Source organism: Helianthus annuus, chromosome 9 (genome assembly GCF_002127325.2).
Source record: "Helianthus annuus cultivar XRQ/B chromosome 9, HanXRQr2.0-SUNRISE, whole genome shotgun sequence".
In the NCBI taxonomy this organism is placed as follows: Eukaryota; Viridiplantae; Streptophyta; class Magnoliopsida; order Asterales; family Asteraceae; genus Helianthus; species Helianthus annuus.
In genome coordinates this window covers 66,742,867-66,751,462 of record NC_035441.2, presented here as the reverse complement: position 1 = coordinate 66,751,462, position 8,596 = coordinate 66,742,867, and the positions used below count along the sequence as shown (strand labels likewise).

At 38.3% G+C, this 8,596-nt stretch overlaps 1 long non-coding RNA gene across 7 annotated transcripts; it reads right to left on the bottom strand.

The window, feature by feature from the left end:
• Window positions 1–231: 231 nt before the first annotated feature.
• Window positions 232–3,934, bottom strand: LOC110877871. 7 transcript variants are annotated; one of them, XR_004868338.1, is made up of 7 exons: window positions 3,715–3,929; window positions 3,470–3,564; window positions 2,545–2,713; window positions 2,255–2,463; window positions 2,048–2,117; window positions 1,496–1,946; window positions 232–1,222 (listed from the first exon to the last, which is right to left on the bottom strand). It is a non-coding gene; the product is annotated as an uncharacterized LOC110877871 (long non-coding RNA). The 7 variants fall into 7 exon arrangements; XR_004868335.1 differs by adding an exon at window positions 3,315–3,383 and having other exon boundaries at window positions 1,496–2,463; window positions 3,715–3,934; XR_004868336.1 differs by having other exon boundaries at window positions 2,048–2,463; window positions 3,715–3,931.
• Window positions 3,935–8,596: the final 4,662 nt, after the last annotated feature.

Sequence of the window (8,596 nt, the reverse complement as noted above, 5' to 3'; positions counted from 1 at the left end):
TTTTTTTTTTTTTTTACTTTTTAGAAAACCCTACTCCTAGTTACATGCAATTTATTACATGTGTTCATTATATATATTACATTCAACTACTCCAACATAACCTTTATTCACACTACCATCAATTAATTTATATGTAATTGTTGACGCATTATTCCCACTTCTTAAATATCCAAAAAAATCTTAAAAAATAAGTCAAAACCTACTCAACTTTCATTCTTTTTTACTTATTTCTTAGATAAAGGGCATTGCCCGACAAAGAATATAACTCAAAAGGAAAAATTACACTATCAAGGGGGCATTCCCCCGTATCATCCCCAAAACATGCTTTGGGGACAAAAAATACGAAATCATACAACCTTTCCTCGGACTATGCAAGAACCTAATACTTCTCATACTATGACACGAAATGCACCCTAGTCTATACAAATTACACGTAGTATAAACACGCCCAATAATATAAGGCGACTCCCAACCCACAAACATTCCCAACATTTCTCATAATCGGATTACATTTTGTGACACCCATGACTCTTAGAGACCAGGAGCCCAAATAAACGGCCCCATCGGCCATATCCCCACCCCAATAACATAGGCTCAAACCGCATTTTACAACCCGGGCTGGAGACTTGAGCACACAAATAAGGACCTTCAGCCTTTGGAGACTTGCCAATGCCCAACTCAGATGACTTGTTCCTAGCTTTTAACCAATTAGTGCCATAATTCAAGGACCATAACAGGGCCTTCAGCGAACCATAAACCAGGCCCATTTTCAGGCAATGGGGCCTGGCCTTCACACGAGAAACCCACCAAAGGGCCATCGCCAAATCTGACCATATAGAGAACCAACCAGGCCAGTAGATCAGCGCCAGTAACCCAGTTGTGGTAGGCCTGAACGGGATAAATCCAACCCAGTTTTGACATAGCTAGCAACAAGCTTTTTGGGCCTTCCGAACCATAAACGCAGCAACTAAATCAGCCAAACCATTAACCCAGTCCCGAGCATTTTGAATAATAGGACGCGGGCCTGCATAGTACCATAAGTACACAAAGTACCAGCAACTCAACAAAATGACAATATTACCCCTACAGCATAACGAGTGGATAACACAGTTCCATCTACCCAGGCTTCGAATGTTTTACAGATTTGTTGACGCCCATGTAGATAACTCAGCTGATCAATAACGGTCCCAACTCTTACTGATGAAACTACCCCTGGATCAATCTAACAAGATATCCAATGTTTCAGTCATCACACAAAGTCTCGTTTTACTTTTAGTCAGTATCAAACTCTTTTTTTTAACATTCTTAAAAAAATATGTATTAATTTCTTGAACAATTTGTATAACAATTAATAATTATTACACTTATCTAAAAGAGTCTATAGTCAACCCTTTTTTTAAGCCTAAAAATCATTCGACCCATTTTCTAAGCGATATATTATCTATTTTTTACATATTTTACCTATAAAAATAAAACAGAAAACAAAGAGTCTCACCAGCCATTCTCCTCTGTGACCTTGAAAACTTTCTTGACGAAGCTTTTTTACAGCAATAACAATGCCGGTTCCGGGCTTAGTAGCAGTGAAAGACTGTTCATCTATCTAGCCCTTGAAAACCGACCTGAACCCGCCTTCTCCCAACACGTGGCACAATTGTAGCTTTGTGCACAGGGTGGGCACCATCAATGTAAATAGCTACAAGAGCATGGCCACCTTCATGGTATGCTGTTAGCTTACGGACGTCATCTGATATAATTGCTGATTTGCATTCACTGCCCATCATGATTTTGTCTTTTGCATATTCAAGGTTAGCCATGCTTATAGCTTTAGCACCATCCATTGCAGCCTTGAGAGCAGCAACGTTAACCAAGTTTGCCAGATCAGCACCAGAAAATCCAGGTGTTCCTCTAACAATTACGGCCAAATCTACATCATCTGCCTTTAAGATCTGTTGGACAGAATTCAAGAACAGTTCTATCAGAAATAAATGGCCATTTTGTCTGTAAAAAATAATTATGTTGTACGTCCCTGTGGTTTGTTGAAAATTACCGTTACAGTCCATTAGTTTAAAACTTGTTGCGGTTGCGCTCGCTAAAAACCATCATCGTAATTTCGCATTCTAATGAATTACTCAATAAAGAACAAAACATATTCATATCCAAGTTATAATCAAACGAACTCAAGGTCTTATCATTCGTGTAACATATTTTGCAATATTTATACTATATATAAAAAAGTTAGTTTTGTTATACTTACTGCGAGTTGAAAGAGTTCATGCTAACCGAGGCCGACTAAGAAGAAATAGTCGACGTCATGATCGTAGTACTTCCGATTAACTTTGTGACATCACCATTCTGATTGACTTCCATTAACACATCTAGTTGCTTTCCTATCACGTCCATCTGAACAAAATCGCAGTCTTCTCTCGAGCAAGCATGCAGTGGTTAGGGTTTTGGGGCCAGGATCTGGAAAATGCGAGTGTTTATGGGCGGACTTATCTCAGAATCAAGTAGATTCTAACACTGTAATAAACCAAACTTTGGTACCTTTCAATAGCAGCAGTGGTGTTTCAAGCAACATCAAGGGCATCAGTCCTGACCCAAACCTATTTCCCAGCAGCCTCACCCAACAGATTTTCATGTTCTTCTGTGTAAACCTCAAACCTGGGGTTGACAATCATCCTCAGAGTAGCTAACTGCTGGTGTACTTTGCAACCTATACATCAAAATTCAAAATGTACTTGAAAATCAACCAATCAAATCAAAATAAACAACACAGAATCACTAAAACTTAAAGCTAAAGATGCGGAGGAAATAAAAAATATAGTTCAAATTAGTGTACTTTTTTAAACAAATGCATTAAACAATCCATGTATGATGTATATTGCTCTAACTACACAATCCACGACTCTCTGTTACATTCTCCAACAATCAAGACTAAAAAATACACATAATCCTGCTCGCATTACACAAGCTACTGAGTACATAATCTTCATCCAAATCCAATCAAGTTTACTGTCATTAACAGCTAAACACAGACAAAAACACCAAAGAAAAAGCCCATCTGAACAAATAGTATATGGAAACGGTTTTTAAACAAAACTTAGGCCTGTTTAATATCACACATAAACACGGACTGATTAGTTGTTACTTTAATGGCCCAAACAATGGTTCAAAAATCACAATTACTTTAGCCTACATCTGCAATTATTTGCTTAAGAATCCCATATAATGGTTCAAAAATCACAATAAAAACTTTTATATGTACACCCCTTTAACTTGAATATATTTCTGAGCACCATGTTCATTAAACTAACCGCATTTATCCCATTTGGTTCACGAATTGTAGTTAAATAAAATCCAAAAATTAAAGTAAAACCCTAGATCTGCAAGTTTAAAACAAACACAAACATCAGATTCGAAAACTAAAGTGTGTGACCTAAATAAATCAAAAGGAGGTCGCCGGACATACCTCAGTTTGTCTGTCGGAACCTACCTCAATCACCATCTACAGCCGGGAACTCTTCTCCGTAGCCACCGATCTTTGCAGACTTGATTCCCTATAAACTACACGATGCCCGATTTGGTGAGTTATGAAACCCTAGATCTAAAAATCGTAATTAGTGTTCCAAAACTCATGGATACTGAAACCCTAGACCTCAAAAATCGTAATTATTGTTTCAAAACTCATGGATACTCAGATTCAAAAACACAAACCTGATGGTTGTTGAATCGGAAGAACGAACTTATTCGACAGTCATATCTCCCAGATTTAATCTTCAAATCGGTGGTGTTATGAGAAAGAGAGAAAAGATGGAGCCGTTCAATATACATGAGAAAGAGTGAAGATGGAGCCAAATCCTCAAATCGATGTTGAACCTGTTTCAAAATTCAAATGTCACGAAAGCTGTACAAAAGTAGGGATTGTAGGACAGCTGTGAGGATCATGATCCGTGTGGAGTTAATGTACGGTAGGATAGGATCATGATAGTGATGGACGGTAGGATCATTATCTTTGTGTTTTTGTTTGAGTTAATAAGGGTATAAGTGGAAAGTGATATTTTATAGTGTTTAAAAGACTTGTACATCATGCTTTAGAGGTGTTTTAAGGAAATTTTTATGACCTTAAGAAGTCCTTTGGATATGCTTATTGATATAGTGTATATATATATATATATATATATATATATATAGGGTCAGGATTTAGGGAAAACGGTGAAATGTGTGTGAACAGTGAGAACGCTTATGGATCGTTCGATCAAAACAATCTATGGACTAGATTGGCGCGGTGGCGTTTTCGTAAATAACATCAATTTTATTAAGTGGACGCACTTCATTAAGGGTAAAACGGTCTTTTACTGCTCAAATTCAAAACGCCAACTAAAATGAGAACACGCCATTCAAAAAAATAAAACGCTTTTAATACAAAACGCTAAAGATTTTGATAAAACGCGTTGGAGATTACAGGTAGAAGAAACAAACAGTAACTGAAATTCAATTATTAACATTTATTAGAAGAAATTCCCTGATAAATTATGCGCCAAAAACATCATTATATAAACGACGTTAAACATCGCTTCAATAATCACTTCAATCCATCGTTCTAAAAAAACATCTTTTACCAAAATGCCAAGTTTAACCAAAACGCCAAAAATGGCAACCATCGTTTCATGGAGATACACCCTGAGAATAAGAAGATTTGTCATACGTTTTGACAACAGAATAAGGGTGTGTCTTATGACAATCAAAGCAATTTTGAAGATGGAAGAAGAGGTACAGAGGGGTATCCTTCGCTTGGCATCCCTATGGATAACGAATGTCATGAAACACAAAAGCTTATGAGAAGATTAACAAGGAAATTTGGACCAAGATAAGCAGATAGAAAAATGGACCCAGTCATAACATCATGGCGTTTTGATGAAGAAACAGACATGGTGACCGTTATATGTGACAACGGAGATCAGGAAGACTACATGCTTGAAGACATCATGACCAAGCAGGGGATCAAATAATGGAAAGCAGGCCACGCCAGCTAACCCTCATAGAAAGCAACCACCATTGCCGCCCGCCGTCGTGGGGAATGTACCCTTATAATAACATTAAATACTTATATTAAATAAAGTAAAATAAAGCATTCTTATTGGTTGAAATTTCTTCTTTTTTTCTTAAAAAAATTCTTCTCATTTGAACTCTCCACTATATATATATATATATATATATATATCTATATATATATATATATATATATATATATATATATATATATGAGTTTAGATTAGAGAGAATTGCAAATTTGTCTTTTATCTATATACCTAATTTCATGCGGTGTCATTTGTCTTTAAAATTGATGAGTTTTGTACATATTATTTTAAAATCTTACACGTTATGTCCTTTTGGCCTAACACAGTTAATTTTTTCTGTTAAGTTAGATCATGTGCAAGACACATGAGGGCATGATAGTCTCTTTACCCTATTAAAAACATCTTAAAGAAAAAAAATATTATTTATCATTTCTCTCTAAACAAACACATTCTTTATCTCTCTCTTCTCCCATCTCTGTACCACCTCCTCTTTCCAGTAACTCCACCTGTTTTCACCATAAATCTAACATAAAAAACATATAACTTTTTCCTTTCCAACATAACAAGATTTGCAAATTACAGCCCACGTTGAATATAAATGTTGACTTTCCAATTTCAATTCAAAAAGCGATTGTCTCATTAAATCAATCATCGTAGGGAACAAATTGTTGTGTATGGATTCGACAAACATGTTGGTTCAAAACAAAGCCTATTGGTTCAAAACAGAGCCTAGTCATCGTAAGGAAAAACATACTTTGAAATCATAAAGTAGGTGTATTAGATAAGTATATTTATAAAAAGAATTATGCGAGATGAATTTTGAAATTATGTATAAGGATTTTGAAAATATGAATGATGCTTTTGAAATCATGCACTTGATATATTAGTAAATATACTATGTTAAAAATGTTTTCAAACTATATGGAATATTTTGAAATCATGAAGGTTATTTTGAAAACTTATACTATGTATGTTGTTATGAAAACAGAATGTAATGGGTATGAGATCGAAAAATTACCCTTAGTTATCTAACCAAGGATTTAAAGGCACAGATGTGCAAAACGCACGATTACTCATAATGTCACTTTATTTCCTGTACTTCGTTTCTTAGAATGATTGCATGTGTTATGTGACTGATAGGGTGGTATTTCCCTAAACCTTCATGACTTAAGCTTTGTGAATGCTCTTTGTTTACTACTTGAGTTTGAGGAACCATTTGACATGAGTTAGGAGGAACTGAGATGAGCATGCAAACCGCAATATTATTGTGGGTGCACACATAATAATAATGTGGGGTGCATGTGAGTCCCAGTGAGGCTTAACAAGTGGAAAAGGGGTTCCGTTCCGTTATTTGATCGATGTGAAACATAACCAACTTATAGGGGTCATAGCAATGATTGCTCCCTACTCGAACGTGAACTTTTCATTCCTCTCTGGATCCTTTCGAATCTCGATGCTATCGAGTATGATCTGAACACACATCTGAACACCTAGCGAACCGTGTAGAATGTTAGGTGCTTATATGAACGTCCCTGAGTGGGATGTCGCAGCAATGAATGATTGATCGATACCTTTCTCACTCCTCTTTGTTTGCTGGAACTCATGTATTGACATCTTAGATCCTAAAGTGTGATCACTTCGGTAACACACTCGTAACAGACCGTGTATTACCCAAACAATTTGCAATATCGATGGACAACAGGATGAGCGTAGTACTTTACCAACCTCAGCAATCGGACGACCCTGATTACCGGCAACGAACACCAGCGAATTGGCTTAAATCGAATCCTTAACCCTTGTCAGCGACTCATGGGAGTCATCTTTTACGAATTAATCAGGAGATAAGCAATGACAACTGACTGTAGAATGGAATATGAAACTCCCCGCACAGTGAGTAGTGCCTTAGCACGTACCATGGAATGTGAAGAGGTGGACCTTGTCGGTAAAAGGTCATAGAGCTCCGTTTCAAACAATAGAATTAGAGTCAACAGTCACGACAACAACCAAGGGAACGACGGCCGTACTGGAAATCCTCGCAACGAGTACAATAACACGGGAAAAGATGCTCATGGAGGGACATTAGGGATTGGCGTGGGCGACGCCGGGATTATAACAACATGGTGGCCTACGTATTCTTGTTGACTAATCACGTCGCCACTGTTCTGCTTAACCCTGATGCTTCTTGAAATCCAACCTGTTATGGAATCAGCTTATGGCAAGACAATGGAAACCTCACATGATCGTTGGGATGCAAACTCGACTTTGTGGGACAAGTGTTTGACATCAACATTTCTTCTGTCGTTCTCGGTAGATGTACCCTGTGAAGAGAAGATTCTACGTATCCTTCTCCTAGTGGAGGATTGTTATCTGTTCTAGCGCGTCAGAGTGGTGCAGAGGTTAGCATCAATTCAGCAGTGAAGGTTAGCATGCTACGGGAGGAACTATCAGGTTTACTTCCACAACTATTAGACAGACTCTCAGTTTGATCTCACGCCAGAGGCAGCCTTGATTCTTCGTATCTCTTACGTCTTGCACCAGGAGGGTTGCGAGAGTTGTCAAATCAGCAACAGGGACTGTTGGACAGGAGCTTTGTCGAACCTAGTTTTTGCTTCGGGGAGCCCCAGTTATATCCAGGAAGATAGGTTGTATCGTTGGATATGTGTACTGATTATAGAGAACTTAACAAGGTGACAGTCAAGAACCGTTCGCTTCGACCATGTAGTAACACCCTGTTAACCAGTTGCGAGGAACAAGCTTCCATTCGAGGATTGGCTAGAGAACGAACTATCATCAGGTGGAACTCCAAGAGGAGAATGCTTTTAGAACAACACGTCGAAAGCAATGCAGCTATTTCAACTTTGTACATCATGATCATTGAGTTGATCAACACACCAGCAGCTTCATGGATCGCATGAATCGACCGTATTTGTTGACAAGGTTCTGAATCCTGACTAGGAGAATGGAACGCCAGGGGTGGCGTTTGTATCTTATTTTAGAACTTCTGAGGGGGGAGCCACTCTGCGCAAAGTCTTGATAAATGTAATTTCTGGGTTCGAGAGGTACCTTTTGGGCATATAATCAGCGAAGTGGGAATGCACATGGATCTCGCTAAGGTCCGTCTTGGTTGGAAACGGATCGACACCAAAGGGCCCTTCAAGGATACAGCAATTTCTTGGTCTCGCTTGATACTATCGCAGATAAAACGTAGGATTTTCAAAGGTCACGCAGCTTAAATCCCTCTAGCACAGCAGGGTGCTGTGTTCGTGAAAGACAGAACAAGAGGACGTCTTTTCAGCTTTCGAATCCCAACTTTGCAATGCGCTGAGCATTGTCTTTACCAGAGGGTGTGGGTGATTCAGTGGTATATCCTTATGGTTCGAATCAGAGTCCCAGTTGCATGTCGACGCAACACAAGAGAGTGATGACTTACGTAATGGAGTTACCAGAGGAACTGCACGACACAACCGGCGGTGGAAACCGTGGTCTTTGGATTTACTTGGAGGCATTACCTGGACGGT